At 43.3% G+C, this 19,031-nt stretch overlaps 1 protein-coding gene across 1 annotated transcript in view; it reads right to left on the bottom strand.

The window, feature by feature from the left end:
• The window catches only part of LOC129105911 (forkhead box protein P4-like), a 66,097-nt gene extending 47,344 nt beyond the window's left edge, over positions 1-18,753 (bottom strand). The window contains exon 1 of the mRNA XM_054617182.1: positions 18,670-18,753. The gene's annotated coding sequence lies outside the window, so the exon portion shown is untranslated. The remainder of the gene's footprint in view (positions 1-18,669) is intronic.
• Positions 18,754-19,031: the final 278 nt, after the last annotated feature.

Here is a 19,031-nt window from a genome sequence, read left to right as displayed (position 1 = left end):
TTCACCCCTGCATTCATATGTCCATTTAACATCCCTGCTTTCATGCCCACACACTCTTGCCTTAATGCAATTTCACATCCGTGATTTAAAATAGAGGAAGGAATTATATTTCAAGTGGTGTCAGGATTAGAATATACAAGCAGTGATATTAAAATACTGTAAGGTCTTCTGTGTGTGTGTGCGCCAAGCCGTTATGAGTGGCTGAAGCAGAGGTAAAGATGTTAAATAATGTTTTTGTCACAGTTTAAGACGACGGAGGAATTACAATGAAACCACAGATCTCTGATTAGTCTTCTCTCACTGTATATTAATTTAGCTCCCTCTCTGCTTTCTGCTGGTTTTAATTTTTAAACAGAGCACAGATATAGAAAGACCCCCAAGTGTGTGCTCCTACGCCAGCAAACGAAGTCTGTTTATCTAGGCAGCCATTCGCTCCAATTATAACAACATCCAAATGCAACTATTGTTTGATTTCAAACATTCTTTAAAATTAAAATCACTTTTGTGTTTTTATCCCCCTACTTGCGAACCTCTGCATTAGCATTTCAGCGCCCCAAGGCTATGGGGAAAGAGTGAAGTCAAAATGCAGGTTAGGCCGGTTTTGTTCATTATCAGTGCAACACAAGTTAAGCATAAAATACATGAATAAAAAAAAGATTAAGCAAGCCCTTAAGATAAGTTTTATCAAATTTATGTTTTTCATTACTTATTTTTCAAAGACTACAAATGCAATGCAACATTAATCATGCATTAGTGAGGATCTTTCTGTGAAATACAGCACTATTTTCTTTTTGCTCCATTTCAAATGTACCCTCTTGTCCTTTCTCCCTGTGTGATATGTGGCTGAGCTCCGCGTCTCTGTCATTTTGTGCACTGTGAGAGGTAAAAGGACGCTAGTCAGGGAGAGAAAAGGAGTCGATATCCTGATGAAGTCTGAGAGGATTACTACATGTCACTTCCTCTGAGTACAGCTCACACCACACGAGTATTTACTCGATACATGCAGAACACTAACATAACCACTTACATCTCCTGTCCCCAAATGCATCAGCTGAAATACGTTCAGAAACATCTGAAATTAAAAAAAAAAAGGAAAGGGACTGTGAGGGAAAGGTCTATTAAGTGCTGCGGTTTTCTATTAAACTCTAGTGGAGGCGGGGGAGAAAAGGGGAAGAGGAGTTCACATTATCTAAGAGAATTCCAATTAACACTCTCCCCCTCAGTAATTAGCTACTAAAATAGCTAGCGAACAAACCCAAAATCCCAACCCTGACGCCACCACGCTGCCTAATTAATTCTCAAATCAGGAGCATCTGATGCAGCAAAATAACCTGATAGTGTAGATGACAGGCAGGCAGGTCAGAATAAAGCACAAGGACTGGTGTTTAAGTGTAAATTAAAAACAAAACAAAAAAAGACCTTTGCCTTCTTGTGGGCTTAGTGTTTTTTGTTCCTCATTATATTTGAATGATTTTGTGATACTTTTCGTTTGGAATGTCTTCATATTTTAAAAGAGAAAAAGTAAGTAGACTTATTGTACGGAACTAAAATAGAGCTAATTAGTTGATGAATTTAGTGATAGACAAAAGCAAATGCCATTCATTTAGCTCAATGAGGGGGGGGAGTAAAATAAGTGGGATAAAGCAAGAGAAATAAAAATTAAAAAAAGGAGCATACTGAACAATCTAGGCCGATAAAAATGAGGAGAATGAGGGCGGGAAATCTGAAGGGAGGGATGAAAGCCAGAAAAGCAGATATCTTTTATCCGTCTGCCGCTCATTTGCTCCTTCACTGGTCAGTTCTTCCACTGTTTCATGCAAACAGATGAGGCCTTTTCTCGCTCTTTTTTTCCAAATCCTTTCTTTTTAACAGTGGCTTCTTGGCCCCTGAAGTAACGTCAGCACAGCGTCTATTAAAACAGCATGTGTCAACTGCTACACACACACACACACACACACAGCTACACACACAGCCTCTGCACTTGGACACTTTTGGTGAACTTTTAACCTCTTTCCATGAAGTGACATCTGGGGCATGGAGGTTAAGGTGTGCCGTAAATTTTTACACAAATTGTTGCGTGCACACAGCGATGTAGATGAAATATATAGAATCAGAGGTAGATATCAATAAGTCATCTAACTGCAGCTCCTATCAGCAACCAGTGCAGATGGATAACAACCAGAGAGATAAACTCAACAACCCACCTGGCCACAAGGTGGTCTGTAAGATTTTAAGATATTAATACCAGCCTAGTTAATCTGCTTTTCAATATGCACTTGGCGGCCTCTCACACACACACACACACACACACACACACACACACAACACACACACACACACACACACACACACACACACACACACACACACACACACACACACACACACACACACACACACACACACATGTTATGGACAATGTAGAGTAGCTCCAGCAATAGCTTTTAATATACAGAGATACCCATCAGGTAGATTTTACACAGATTTTCGCAGCCCATACACGCACACACACACACACACACACAGCCCATACACACACACACACACACACACACACACACACACACACACACACACACACACACACACACACACACACACACACACACACACACTAATGCATATAAACCAAGTCACACACACAGACACAGTGGCACGTAAAAAAAAAAAAACACATGCTGTCACACGCTGATCTGTATCTGGACAAGTCAAACTGTGATAAAGTCACTCTTCAACTACAGCAATCGATGGAAGTAATTTATTTACCTCACCAGGCAATTTCTGCTCTGTCTTCAGAGAGAAGGGAGAGAGGGAGGAAGGGGGATAGAGAGAGAGACAGAGGGAGATTTGGCAAGGATGTTTGAGTGGTGTGTAAATTAATCTAGCAGCAGTGAGATCCAGAGCCATGTATAAGTCCATAAAACAAGAGGAGGTTAAAGCAGCTCACATCATACACACACACATCAGGCAAAGGTCCAACACCAAAACCACTTCTTCCAGAGAGAGAAGAGACGTGAAATGTCATCTAGGTTCCATTAATGTGATGTGCTATCCCTGGATGCCACTAAAAAGAGGAAAAAAAGAACAGTTAAGAGTCCATTCTCCTCCTTTTTCTTTCTTTCTTGCTTTCTCTCCATTCAAAAGCAACACACACTGGGGAGAAAGGCCCGTCCACGGTCCTTAACTTTAACTCAATGAAATAAAAGGCACTTAACTAAGCCTCAATGATCGATACAAACGCTGCCGCTGGCTGGTGCTCACACACACATACACACACACACACATACACACACACTTATCCCACCTCCTCAGATGCTCATGCATATGCATGTCCATTGTGATTTATGCATCCTGGCGGGGGTGTGAGCCTATCTGAGAGCAAGGCCAACACACAGGTCAGCTCATTTGTAAATCAGTTGCCTATTTATGGCTGTGTACGTGTGAGTGTTTGTGTGTGTACGTGCATGCGTGTGGCTGTTTGTGCCTATAAATCTGTGTGTGTGTGTGCATCTGGGTAGAGGTCAGTGTTGGAAACAGGCTCATAATCACTGTAGCGCCTTCATTCATTATATTTATTGAATTCGTTCCAGCTTCTGCTCTCGGTGTGTGTAAATCACACAAGTTCTGCACTATTGGTTGCCGTCCATTCAGTGCATGCGTGTGTGTGTGTGTGTGTGTGTGTGTGTGTGTGTGTGTGTGTGTGTGTGTGTGTGTGTGTGTGTGTGTGTGTGTGTGTTCCAAGTCATGTCCGCTGAATGCTGACTGCTTCTGCCAACCGGCGCTCTGACCCCGCTCTCTGCAGCAGGAAGTCACCCAACTTTCTGACCTCTCTTATTATTCCCAGGGAAGGTTGGGGAAAAGTCTTTAGAAAAATGCCTTCCCATCCGAGTGGCTGTCAGTTAATAGGGTCCCCATGGTCTCATCTGTCCTTTGCACTGGATTATGGGTAAAAAATAAGACAAGATCTACACCAGAAGATGTGTTGGGGGTTAAACGTACTTAAATGTGTGGCATAATTTGAGCACCGAGCCTTCTTTGCACACAAAATGAAGAAAACAGTGTGTGCTTTCCTTTGTGGAAATTCAGTGGTGTTGCTCCACCCTCCTCCCACCTCCTCTGAACAACAGATTTGGGCTAATAGGGCAGCTGCTTGTCCCCCCCACCCCCCTCCCACCCCTCCCCTTAAGCCCCGCTACGCTGCTCCCCCTGCAACCCTTCCACCCCATCGCCCTTCAAAAAAAGCCCAGGAGGAAGCCTGTTGTTTTCAACTTGTTTTTGACACGGCTGCAAATGGAAAAGTTCCAACTGTTGGAACGGTCATCCCAGAAAAAAGCTGATTCAATTTGGCCTCTAGTTTCTTTGAGTGTCAGTTAGGATATATTTCCAGAACATGTGAATGATAGCAATGAAAGGAAAAGAACAGTTTGCTGTCTGTATATCCATCTATCTGTTGATCTATCTGTCTGTCTGTCTGTCTGTCTGTCTGTCTTTCCTTTTCTGTTTTGCTACGTTGTCAACACAGGCAACCGTATCCCAGAAATAAACCCTGCATTAGGCCTTCCAGCAACCACGGTTTGTAACGTCATCGCTCACACACACACACATGCGCAACAGTTCCTACTCTCCAAAACGCAAAAAATAAATGTAATCTGGAAAGCAAGCGCCTGAATATACAAAAAAAAGGAAATATGAAAATATTGCAAGCTATTGCAACACACAAAAATAACACCAGGGGAAACACTGGAGATAAAACCCCTCAAACACACACCATCTGTCCCTTGTGGTGTGTGTAAGTGAGCTCATGGAGATGTTTCAATGGATTGAAAACTACTGTGGGTGCGCACCAAATCACATAAGACAGCAGGGTCTGACCTGGATGTGTGTTCATTTGTGTTTGTTTGTGTCAGTGAGTGTTTGTGTGTTGGTGTGTGTTGGGGGTGCCCATGTGTGTAACTGGAGCCAAACTGTAAGCCATATGCCATTCTCCCTCTGGTGCCAGCAACACCACTCCCCAAACCCCAGACACACACACACACACACACACACACACACACACACACACACACACACACACACACACACACACACACACACACACAGGCTTCCCTGTAAAAAAAAAAAAAAAGCCCTCCACTTCATTAGGAAAGTAAACACAAGTGCTGTCTGAAGTGGCTAATTAGAGACTAATTACTCCCTGCTCGTTACTAATGCAAATTAGATTACGCTGCTTAACTTCCTCGTGTCCACAACGCTGCTGTTAATTGAGGCCTTTTGAAATTAAATTACCCGCTAATTAGCATATCAAAACCATTAATTCAGAGCAAGGAGGAAGGAAAAAAAAACAACAACAAATGCCAAGTTTTGCTAATGCGTTTTGCTAATTGAATATGTACGCTCAATGCAGTGGGTTTGTGCCAGGAATACCTATTCAGCTGATCAGTGTGCATGTGCATTTTATGTGTGTATGTGTGTGTGTGTGTGTGTGTGTGTGTGTGTGTGTGTGTGTGTGTGTGTGTGTGTGTGTGTGTGTGTGTGTGTGTGTGTGTGCGTGCTGGTGTGTGGAAGCAGCCAGACAGAAACACCGTGCATCATAAGAGCAGCATATAATTAAAAGGAACCATTCCATCTCTCCAAGCGCTTTGTCAATATTTCCCTCTGAACGCACGACTCCACTGATGTTCGGCGTGCGGGGAGCGAGGGATACGGCGGAGGCTCTGAGAGAACGGAGTGTGAGAGGGGATGGATATTCATCTCATGAGAGGCAGAAGAGCCACTATATGTGAGCGCGGAGTCGTGTGTGTGCGTTGCAGTGGCATGTGAGCGGGGTTAGGGTTTGTCCAGGCTGTAAGGCTTTCTTTGAAGTAAGGAACTCTGTCTCTCCGCCACTCTCCTAAAGCCCCGTACCCCCCGCTAACCCCCCTCTCTTCAACTGGCCCTTCTTCACCTCCGCTACAATACCTGTCCAATTAGGGCAACACACACACACACACACATATATCCGCATTTTATGGCCACTAGCAGATGAACAGCCCAATCGTTCCTCCAATCAAAGCTGAATCTATTTTTTTCTCTCTCTTCTAACTGCATAGATGATTTCAAACTTTGTGGATTAGAAACGGTGAGCACATTCATGGCCGGGCCTACCTGCTCATGAATAAGAGAGGAGGCACACAGAGAAGCCAGGAGCTATTAGCTACTTTAATCTGCTGACGAAATAAAAGAATCATACATCTAAAGATCCATCTCAGCTTTGCATGTAAAACCAGCAGAAATAATGTCATTCGGAACGACTCCCATTTCCCTTGCCTAAATATCTATCCAATCACAGTGCGTGAAAAGCCCCATTCAGGTTGGCCCCTTATGAAAGTTTCATCTTATTACACTTTCCAACTTCTCATTTCATTATCCCTATAATGGCAGATGAAAAAACGAATGGTAAAATTGAGAGGTAGCCATACAAAAAAATTAAATAACCATGATAATTAGATGTAAAGATATTATAATTCTTTTAACAGGATGCATAGAAACTGCTGCTCGACAATATTTGCCCTAATTGCTAGAATTATCATATTAACCAGTTACCATTTGAGTAAGTTGATTAAAAAATTGATTATTCGTCTATTTCTTTTAGGAGTTTCTTAATCAAAATCTTACATCCTTGAAAAATTAATTTGAAGCCGTTTCTTATCAGTTAATTAAATCGGGTTGGAAGTCATTTTTTTTCTGCGCGGCATGATTAGAACGGTTCTGTTCTCTTCTGTTCAGACACCATGACGTTAGAGGGGGAACTTTTCACTGTCTCATCAAACATTCACAACCACAAGAATAGGACTTCTTTGAAGGGCCCGCCGCCTTTTTTTTTTCTTCCAAACCTCTGCCTTTCTGATAAATTGTGCTATACCCAATAGATCTTTCTTTCTCGTTAACACATTCTCATTAACGGACAGAGAAAGGAGAGGGAAGGGGGAGAGAAAAGGGAGAGCGGTGAGAGGGTGGGGGGGGGAAACAGGGCAGAAAAGAAAACACCGAACCAATGGCAGAGATAAAGTCAGAGGGAGAAATGAATACACTGACAAGTTTTAGTACACAATGAAGAAAATCAAATATAAAAGACAACACAGGCTCACACGTTGCCTGGGTGACAGCCTTGGGGTGGTCTGAGCTCAGACTAAACAACTAAGCCAGGAGCTAAAACAAGTCCTGCTGTTACTACAGGAACAAAATGTCTATCTGACCAAAAAACTATTCATGTCATTTTGGTGGTACTTTTTTTCCATCGAGGGGACGTGACAGGCGGTAGTGGGGGAAGATATATACATATAATATATTTTACTTCGTGCTGTATCAATTCAAATTTGCAGCTTTTAAAAAACTACACATCAGAGGGTGACTTCACCTCAGAAAACTAGTTTTCTATTTCTGGAAGAAGACTAATTATAAAGCTCTGCCCCTGGGAAAGAAAAGCCCCTCTTGAAGCAGAGAGGGAGGCAGAGAGTCCATTCAGCTCTGGCATCAGTAGAATATAAGTTTGTCTCTCTCTACTCCAGCGAGCGGCGGAGCAGAACCGAACAGATACAGCGCGCTCCACTCATCTGTCCATCCCCGACTCCTCTGGGAGGTATGGGAGGAACAGAGAGGGAGGGAGGGGGGTTCAAAAGGAGAATTAAAAGGAGAATCAGCGCGGATACAGAGCGGTATGGCGAGTCGCTCTGATTGGATAATGAATTGAATGATTATTAGAGCCCGGCTGGTAGAGTTACGCAGAAATCTCTGCACGTCATCAGCGAATCAACACGCTCCCTCATCAACCAATCAAACCCCCACCCCCGGGGGTGCAGGGAGGGGGTGTGGGGGTGTTTCTATTTGCTCCTCCATCTGCCTCTCTCCCCGTTTTCTCTCTCTCTCTCTCTCTCTCTCCCTTTTTCTCTTACAACACGCCATCCTGTCGTTGGTACAGCTGCCCTCATCTTTCTCCGTGGGAGACGGAGAATTCTCAAAGCCACAATTACCGCACAGAACTATCAATTTCCCCTTCAATTAACCCTGTGGGAAGAGAGGGGACAGGGGAGAGAAGGGAGAGAGAGCAGAGAAGGGGATGAGAGATTCAAATTTGGGATGAAGAGGGCCACCTCGGTGTGCTCCTCCTCCTCCTCCCCCGCGTCCTGCCCCCAAGGGTGCCGTCATGTGTTTGGGCTGAGGAGGGGAGAGAATTACACTTCCTTGGGATGAACTTGACCCCGGCACTAGAGGCCAAACGAGTTACTACACAGCACAGGGCCCGTATCCTCATTACAGGCAAATAGGCCCGGCCACTGTTCCTCTAATGCAGACCCTATGTTAATAACCAGCGCTAAAAACCACAGCGCGGAGCTGTCGAAAGCTAAGAGAGAGATAGACAGGGAGGTAGAGCGGCAAGAAGGGAGGATGGAGGGAAAGAGCGGAGGGGAGGAAAAGGGTGAGGGGGAAAGGGGGGGATAAGGAGGGGGCGTGAGCCGGGAGTTGTGTTTCTTAGATCAGCGACTAAGGGCCTGCGCGCCGTAACAACGGACAACTGTGACGGCATGCCTGCTCTTGTGCTCTGCTCCTTTTCTTTTGCTTCCCAACTTCCCTTCACCCCCCCCCCCCCCCCCCTCCTCCCCCTCCACCCACTCTGTGCGAACCCCTTGGGGAAGCTGCTCAAACCAAACCCAGCCTTCAGCAAAGTTTTTGCAGGCAAACTTTTCACAAAGCCCCCTAGAAGCCGTACGCCCGCCTGACACCACGAAGCATGCCACCCTCCCTCCTGTCCTCTTTTCTTTTTTTTTTGTACTTTAGTCCGTCGTTCCTCCCTCGGTCCCCTCCGTCGTTTATGCTGACTACTTTCCGAGTCCGAGGCCCTGTTCCTGACTGACCTTTAGACAATGGAAGCTCGCAGCAGCAGAAGTTGCCGATTAGGGCTACAGGTTGCATACGGCAACGCTGACCTTCACTGGGCAAATGGGCGTTGTGGTGTCTGCTGATCCAACAACCCAATGGCTGCCTTTTAACCGCGTAATAAATGCCCTCACTCCTTGAATAAAATATTCCTGTGCTTTCTCCATCAATTGCTCATTGTTCTTCAAAAGAAAGTTGAAAACTCGAAATAGTAGAAATTTGGTTTTTTTTGTTCCTCGTCATTTGTTTTCTAGAGCTGGTTTGTTTTCGCACTGTGAAGTGTTATCCTTCGGTCCAGGGACAAGTAGGTGTGCTGACAAAAACACTGCATTCAAATTTCCCTACCATCACAAAATGGAGTTAACAAAAACATTCTCACACTGAATATAATTATTTGAAAGAGTAAAACACAGAAAACTATTAGTAATGTGAAAGTGAATTCACTACAGTAATTGTTCCCGGCCTTTATAACATGACATTTGCTTGCAAAATCCTTTACTTAACGAATGGATTTAAAGAAGATTTTTTGGCAAAAAAATATTTTTGAATCTTTAAAAAAATATTTATTTAAAGAATCATTTTTTTGTACTTTTAACACTCACTCACAATAAAATACAACTTCTCAGGGATTGTTGAGAGAGCCACTGGTTGGCCTTGCATTGAGTCTTGTCATTTCAGTCATAGAATAAATGATTCCTATTGAAATGGGGCCTGAGGAGAGGTAGAAAATGTTGGAGATAAACTGTGATGACAGCTTGGATGTAATGAAGAAGCCGAGGGAACACAGAGCCATGATAATTAGAGACAACAGCCATGACAGGGAGAGGAGGAGAGGAGAAGAGGGGGAGAAGAGGAGATGGACAGGAGAAAGTGCAACAGAATAAGAGGCGAAGAGGAGGAAAGGGAGACAGCGAGTGTTGAGTCCTTCACAGCGAGTGACTATTGGAGCTCCGACAGGGAAAAGAACACTTTCCGACCAACCACGGACCAGAAATGAAGGCAGCCCTGGCAACTGCAGGCACGCACGCTGTGTGTGTGTGTGTATGTGTGCAGCCTTATGAGTGACACACATCTTTCTCGATGCATAAAATAACCCTAATAAAGTAAATTAAAACAGACACAAATTGTCTTCTTGTATGTCTCGTCACAAGTTTACCAAAACTGTCTGTTGAAGGAAGAAATCATTTCTGTGTTTAAAACATTGTGTTGTGCCTTTGTAGATACAGTGGAACAGTGAGTGTGACAGCATTATATTTGAATGATGTTTTTTCCTCTTTTAATCCAGGAAAAGAATTGTATTAATTAATTGTTGAAAGAAAAAATAAAAGGCAATTTTTATTATTATAAAACTTTGATGAATTGACGTATTGAAGTTGAAAATGAAAAAACTATGGCGCACGTTAAAAACAACTGGAAAACTTTACTTTAATTAACATGAAATCTGATAAGTAAATATATTTAAATGGTATCATATGCAGCCTGTTAGAATAATTTGAAAATTACCTTTGCTTTAACGGTGAGCTGAGAATCTTAATACTCAAAGAATATACCTCACCACTTTTTCAACATTTTAACTGCTCTTTTATTCTTGTTTTTCAGGACTTCCTTCCTTTCCTCAACCCTCTGACCAGCATTCTGCCGATAAACAGCTAACGGTGCTTCAAAAGGCCAACAGCCCACACCACAAACACACACACACACACACACACACACACACACACACACACACACACACACACACACACACACACACACACACACACACACACTCTGCCTTCTGCCTTCTCTCTCCAAAGGAACATGAGAGCTGGCTCTAATTCACAGGCTGGTAAAGCTGTGGTGGACAGCAATCTTGATCTGGTAGGATTAGGCTACTTTTATTTCCCCAAGAGCCACGGGAAAGGGGGGGGAGAGAGACATGTTTGGGACTAAAAATCCTTCTACAAATGTCAGACAAGGACCGGTGACCGGGGCCGCAGAGACACACACACATGCAAGCTCACACCCTCATAATCACTCCTGAAAAAAAAAAAAAAAAGCCCCAAAGTGCCACCCAGAGAAGAGACTCATCACTTTCCGTCTCATCCGTTTGAGAAAGAAGGGATGCGGGAGCAAGAAAGGAGCAAAGCAGGAGGAGGAGGAGGAGGAGGAGGAGGGGGTGAGGGAAGGAAGGGGGAGTAAAGAGGGAGGGAGTGGGGGTGGGATTACACAATTATTCAGATAACAGCTGGGTATAATCTAGTGGCAGATGTCTCTCGGTCGACAATGCCCACCACACACAGGCGTGCATGTGTATGCGCATACGCACCAACAGAGTTTCAATGCCCAGCGAGCGGCCGCAGAGTGAGCAAAAAAAAACGGCCGCTGATGAAGCAGCACCGACTGCTTAACGACACAGCTCTCTAACGCTCTGTCTGGGAACGAGTCAGATGAAACAATCTGTAAAAATAAAGACGCAGAGGCCCGTTTTCTCCTCAACAATGAAATGTCAAAAATCAAAACACACACACACACACACACACACACACACACACACACACACACACACACACACACACACACACACACACACACACACACACACACACACACACACACACACACAGAGCGACGACCTGTTTGCTTTTATAGTCCTCCGACAGCCGTCTGAAAAACAAAACCTAAAACCGGAGGAATTCTCACCGAGGAGGAGAAAAGGTGGAGGGTCATCGCTTGATTGACAGTTAATTGTCGTTACACACACACACACACACACACACACACACACACACACACACACACACACACACACACACACACACACACACACACACACACACACACACAGAAGAAGTGTACACACATGCAGAACAGCATCCCGCACGTCTGTGAACGATCTCCAAGACTCCCGATAGCGGCTCTAGCAGGCACCATCCTCCCCTCCTGCCTCCCCCTCCTCCTCCTCCTCCTCCTCCCCCCCCCCTCCCGTCTCTGAAAAGGGCACTTTAGAAGCCATAGAGTCCGCGGCACACTGGGCCAAGCCTGTACAGTCTCTTCACCTTGAGAGCCACAGCAGGAGGACGAGGAAGAAGAAAGAGAGAGGGAGGATAGAAGTCGACAAGACGGAGACAAAGAGAGCATGTCGCTCCTTTTCTACGGGCCAAATCATATTCATCGCATTTACTCTCAAAAAAATTATCTCTGAATATTTCTTCCAGAAGTTTTTGGGGAAAAACTTAATTCTCTCTGTGGGTTTAGGCGTAGTGGAGGAGGAAGGAAGGAAGGGCGGCCCAAGCGAGCGGCGAGAGCGAGCTCTGTCAACCCGTCAACCCAGGCCGCCTATTGTGATTTGGTTTAACACTGGTTAACAGCTCGTCCTGTCAGGGGATGGATCATCCCACGGCGCCTCACATGCTAATAGCTTAAGTAGGCGTCCCATGTCCCCCGGAACTAATACCATAAATACTAATACCATAAAAGAGCAGTGTGTGCGAGCCGACGCTCCAGCCTCACTTTCGCCTGCGTTAGCCAACATCCCGATACTTTACGGATTAGAAAAAACATAATGAGATGCATTTAAATGGTTATTACCTCCCCGGTCCAGGATGGCAAGGAACGGGGACAGGGGGAAATACGGCATTGCTAATTTCCTATCATCATATGTTAATGTGAAGTGATCCTGGTTGGAGCAATTCAAACACTCTGATGCAAATCAAAAAACTAAGCAATGTTTAAATAAATCAGATTAATGGTGGATCTGATAGCTGCAGTCACAAAGACACATCAGGAATCTACCAAAAATGAAATGAGCATAGAAAGATAAATAGGCCATGAGTTGTTATTAACTCAGGATATAGTTGAGTTTATGGAGCTGGATATGAATCCCTGTGCGCTCCTCTTCTTCTTCTTCTTCTTCTTCTTCTTCTTCTTCTTCTTCTTCTTCTGTGAATCTCAACATTTTACCAGAGCTGATTCGACCACTCGTGTAAAATTTCTCCACAGTTGGTTTATGAAAATGTGTGTGCGCACGTCTCTGTGTGTTGTGTGTGTGTGTGTGTGTGTGTTCATAACATTCGGAGTCTTGCGCTTCACAGCTGTCACCTAGCCTTCACAGCCATCCTTTCAATACACATTAAAGCAGCGCCGCAGAAAGTTTAGTCACATTGTTGTTCTGAGCGAAGCTTTCCACTGATCTGCTCCCTCGGTTCTCCCCCGAGCTCGATTGACGGCTGCCCTGTCACTTTGTCGCAGGGCTTTTGAAAACACCAACGGCTCTCTGATGAAGTGCTTACAAAAAGGTCATAGGGTGGAGGCGATGGAGAGCCGACTACTGAGAGGGAGAGAGAGAGGGAGGGAGGGAGGCAGGGGGAAAAGGAAAGGGAGACGGGACGGAGTGAAGGAAAATCCATAACACAAATACAGCTGTCAGAAGCAATGCGGAGTTAGCAGGGGACACAACGACCGATGAGAGATTTCTTTCACGGACATGCTCTGCTCAAACACAACAGGCTCTCTCTCACTTTCTACACACAAAGATGCTCCGCTATTTCTCTTTCTGCTCTACCTGGCTGTGCCGCTGACCTCATGATCCTGTGTGACTCTTTTTCTTATCTATCTGTGAAACACAAACTGGAAGGCTTCATGATCAGCCCTCTCCTTCAGCTCCAGCTCTGGCCTCAGGTGCCAAGCACACTCTGGAGAGGCTGATCTAATGCTTCCTCTGCTATAACGACCTACGCCTAAAAAAAAATAAAAATAAAAAAAAACACTCGCCAGTCGTTTCCCTCACTTCTACCAGCCCCTCACTCGTATGTTCTATCTCTTTCTCCGTCCCTCTTCGCTTCCCTTCCCCCCGGTGCCCATAGGAAACGGTCTCTTCCGCTCTAAGCTGTTGGGTCACTCCTTCCCACATCCATCAGCTGTTAATGGGCCGGTGCTCTGCTGAGCTGGAGAAACATCTCCGAGCCGGGCCTGCCTCCGAGCCACCCCCACACACACACACACACACACACACACACACACACACACACACACACACACACACACACACACACACACACACACACTTACATAAAAACTCATCTGAAACGCATGGACATGTTAATGACCACGGGCTAAACCATTGTGTCAGGCAACAAAATGATTGCCTTATCAATCAGAGGAAGAAATGTGTGTTCATTTTTTATTTTTTTCCCGAATGAAATCGGGACTGCAAGCAGAGCTGCTGTCACCGCATACGCAATGACAGCTCTTTTTAAACGACACAACAGGAAGAAAAAGGCAAGAAAAGACAACACCGGCTTTTTCTCTCACAGGTGGTCCATTTCCTACAGACTGCCTAAAGGCATCGTCCCGCTCTCCTTCTCTGCTGCCCCTGCAACTTTCCTGCGGGACACCGCCTTCTGACCCGTCATGAAAACACATCTCATCTTTGAAAAATGTGTGGGATTTATTATATGCACACACAGACAGACAGACACACACACTGACACACACACACACACACACACACACACACACACACACACACACACACACACACACACACACACACACACACACACACACACACACAAGTATTCAGCCCTCAACATCTCCTAAATAACAGGTTCAATTAGAACCACATGTATAATCAGGCCTCAGTCTAAAGCAATGTGGCGGCACTTTCACTGTGCAGTCAATCACTTCAATACACAACCAGAGCACTCCCCCACTTGCCCATGAAGAATAACACTTTCATTGATTCCATTCATTTGTCAATTATATTTCATTAACATATTTTTAAAGAGGTAACAAGCCACAATTGCCATCAACACAGTTCTCAGAGATAAAATATCTAGACAGAGATATTTTCATTTTAAATCTTTTTTTAAAGTTTTATTCCATATATTTCAGAGATATAATAGATTTAAATATGATTCATTTTAACACATAATTACACAGTTGTTTAAAAAAGGTGCAGAAAATCTAATCTTACACCAGTTTAACATTTAACAGCCCAAAAACATGTTAACCTCAAATGCGCACACCGTGCAGTAACGAAGGCTTCAGGACACATTTCAAATTAGTCCATTTAAAAAAACAGGCTTTCACTCCCTGCACAGCAAAAAAATAAAAAAATTTGCCTTTCTCAAACCCCATCTAAAGGATATTGAAAATTTAACCATTTCAGCTTTTTTAAGCAGGTAATGCACTAAGTGCTGCAATAGAAGTAAACCTGTGAGTATCTATCACGGGTCAAATCCGACATGTATAGCAGAGTTGTATACGGGTGCTCTTCAACATCACTTTGGAGCCAAAAGCCCACTCAGACTTGTGGGCTTGGGATAGCAGGAGAGCTTTAATGAGGAGAGCGCCAGAGATGGAGAGACGGACAGGCGAGCCATCAACGCTACCGACGCACAGGACATTTAAAACTTCAAATACTGTCCATTTTCACTCAAGCAGGACAGGTGAATTGAGAAAAAAGCACTCTGGTACACACGCACTCAGATATATACACTGTTCCACACATACATTCACACGCGCTCACGCCGGAGGTAAGGACTCTCTGAGTGAGTTTATGGACTAACACAATCATGTTGCTGGCTTTTAATCCTGCTTGAAGGGGTTTTAAAGCGTATGAGATTCACAGCCATTATTGCCCGTCTCTAGACGGTCTCATACATGTGCTGGAGTCACACACAGTCACACACACACACACACACACACACACACACACACACACAGGGCCGAGCTGAAAATCATCATTTAAGTAATGTGTCAGTAAGCATAACAGAAACAATTGTCTGGTGAAGAACAGAGTGTGAAAGTGATAAAAATCAGCAGCACATGAGCGACTCTTATAAACAATGAAACAAAACAGGACATGGAAAAGACACAGCTGTCGAGAGGAGTTGGGGGAAAAAGAACAGAGGGGAAAGTGTTGAAGCAAGTCAGATGAAAAAAGGTGGCAATGCTGAGGCAAACAGACACGGACGCACAATAGCCGACAGAGAAAGAGAGAGTCAATCTGTCTCTGACACCTCTGGCTTCCTGCAAACGTACTTTTTTTTTTTTTTTTTTTTTTTACCCAAATAACTACTTCTGCCTCTCAAACACTTTTTGGTTTTATTGTCTCCCATTATATTTCCATGAAAAGCCTCTCACTGTTGTGATCAATGAGCAAAGCACATCAGAGAAATGATAACTTTACAGTCAGTTTAGACGGTTAATGCTGCAGTGTTTAAATAGAAGTAGAAATTTACAAAAAGATCCCATCCTGTAGCAGTGAGCTCGGTTGTGTTTTTTAAACAAAAGGGATGTCAGTTAGGCAATTTAAATCTAAATGCACAAATGACTAAATTTGGTGGAAACTCCAGACATCATTCTTTTACAGTAACTGAGGCTTCTCAGCTGCTGAGGCTGAAAGATGAAGCAGCTTTTAAAACCTGCAGCTACGAGGTTTTAAAGAAGAAAGTCAAAGTCAAAACCGGCTGAATTGTTAGAATTTTCTCCATATTTTTGGTAAATAATTTTAGCAATTTAAGCTTAAAGAAAATAATTACCTGAGAAGCATTGAGGGTTGCTGTCAGCATGCAATTATTGTCACATAATCAAAATGATAAAGGTGTGCTGATGTGCAAATAAAATAAATCCAGCTTCCACCTTTGCTAAAATTAACAAATGAATCATCTTAAAACTCAGATTAAAATTTTTAGATTTAAAACTAAACTGCAGCACAAGGCTGTGTGAACACAAAAACATGAATGTGCATATTTTTATGAAGGCTACAACTTAATTTGTAATTCATTTAGGGGAAATAAATAAACTTTTTTTTATTATTATTTATTCTAATCCTGCAAACACTTTACAGCAGGGCCTCCGAGCCTCCGCACAATACCTGCTTTCCTGTCTGACACCAGAAATGTGACAAGGTCATAAAAACGTGATGAAGAGCTTTTTCATTCCCGCTGGATCTTCTATTAAAGTGCAATTAAAAGTGTGTCATCGCGTCGTGGAAATGCCACCACAGAGGACAGGAGGGGGATTGGGTTGTGGTGTGTGTGGGGGGGCCACAACAGGAGAGAGAGAGAGAGAGGACACAGTAAATAAAATTAATTATGCCAAATGCCCCGGTGCCCATCAATCACAGGGCAATAACAGCCGTGTCAGGGTGTGCACCCACCTCGGCCTGTATGCTTCCCTCTCACTGACAGACAACTAACAGCAATTAATTGTCGTTTCATCTCTTGTTCTGTCTGCAGTCCATCTGACATCAGGGATGCTGGGCTGATCCTTCAAGTCGGATGAGTTTTTAGTTTTTATTTTAGGGGATGGTGGGTGGGTGGAAAGAACAGCAACTTTGTTTCTCACAACAGAAAGTTGACGTTGCACAGGTTCTATGCGCATTAACTGCATGCTTTTTTTTTTTTTTTTTTTTTTTTTTTTTTTTTTTTTTTTTTTTTTTTTTTTTTTGGGGAAAACTGTTTATCTCATTAAGCTATATGCTATTTTAAAAATATGTAGTCCTCGGTTTTTAAGTTTTTTTTTCCTTTTCTATAAGAAGAGAAGGATAATTTCTCCTCTGCGGTGCAGGCCTGCTTTCAGGCGGTTTATGACTGCAAAGAAGAAAGGAGGAAAACATGGGTCATGTAGAGGTTCTGGTATAGGCTCCAACCCTACAGCTTCTAATTTTATAATATTGTCAAAGTCAGCTCTGTATATGCAGGCATATTTTTTAATCCTCAAAAGAACACCTGTATTTTATCTAATTTATGAAATATTTTAAAAAACGAATCAGTGTTAATAATGCACTAATTATCATTCTACAGTCCTACAGATTAGATCAGTTTTAATATCATATCCTTCAGCTGGTTATTGTTATTTATTTAAGCACATGGAGAAATGCAACAGAACTGAACGAGGTCACAAAACGCGGTTCCAATTTCAAAAGTCAAAATGAAAAGAAAGTATTGTCCCCTGACCTATTGACAATGTCCACACAAAAAAGCTTCTTTTTTCTCTCTCTCCCTCTTAAAACAAGGGATCTTCAGTGAGGAGGACCTGTGTGTGTTTTTATTTTATTTCTAACGTTATTGTTTAATTATGAAAAAAAAAAAATGAAACTATTACGAATTTAAACGACAGTGGAGCTGAACAGGTATGAAGCGACGACAAAGCATTCACACACCAGAGTGTAAAAATGATCACATAACCAACCTCAATTGGCTAAAAAAATGATTAAAAAAAATATCTTAACATGGATTATTTTTGGACAAGCAAAGTTAAGTTTGTTGCCTCCAATCAGATCCTCTCAGTCAGTCCTGAGAGACAATGACACCTTCTAACAACCAGACTATGCTCATGATCATTTATGAGCTCAAAGAAACCTCCATTAAAAACAAACCTGGATTTAAATAAACTTCACTTTCACCCTGTGCACTATAGAATACAACACGTAAAAAAAAAAGAAACTTATTCCACCGGTTTCTGGCTATTAGTAGAAATTGAAAAAAGCTTCAAAAGAGGATTATTATTAATACGTGGCTGATAAATTTAGCGTTCAATAAATCCGATGAGAATAAAAAGTGAAAATGAAACACTGGACGGAGGGAATTGTTTATAATAATAAGAGCCTGTTTTATTATCAGGCTCACTTTGGAGGAGTTTCACAAACAAAGTGCGATGGAAAAAGTTGGATGTTTAGGTAGAATAACGTGTATAAAGAGGCACAGAGCAATGAAAGAGTGGAGAAAGATAGAGAGAGATAAAGGAAAGCTTAGATAATGCATCAACCTGTTCTCTTGTTTTCTGAAGAAGTCAACTTTCACGCCAGTGGTTGGACCATGTGGACCATGTGGACCCCTCTTCTTGCTCCTCAAACCCCCGGCAAGTCCACTCTCTCTCGGCGACAAAGCAGAGGGGGGGGGGGGACACGCACAGAGGAAAAAATCACCAAAAAAAAAGAAAAATGGAAAAGGAAACAGAGAGAGAGAGAGACAGAGAAATCTAGGGTCTAAGACCGTTCTTTAAACCGACAAAGCGTGCTCTTTAGTCCTCTCCTTTCCCCCTGTTGTGCGTCCTCTCTCCTCGGAGTGAAGTCAGAACAATACGGCCGCTAAACTCTGCGCAAGTTGCCTCGCAGGAAAAGGAAAAAG

The sequence above is a fragment of the Anoplopoma fimbria genome, chromosome 17 (genome assembly GCF_027596085.1).
Source record: "Anoplopoma fimbria isolate UVic2021 breed Golden Eagle Sablefish chromosome 17, Afim_UVic_2022, whole genome shotgun sequence".
In the NCBI taxonomy this organism is placed as follows: Eukaryota; Metazoa; Chordata; class Actinopteri; order Perciformes; family Anoplopomatidae; genus Anoplopoma; species Anoplopoma fimbria.
This window is presented reverse-complemented; position numbering and strand designations above follow the sequence as displayed.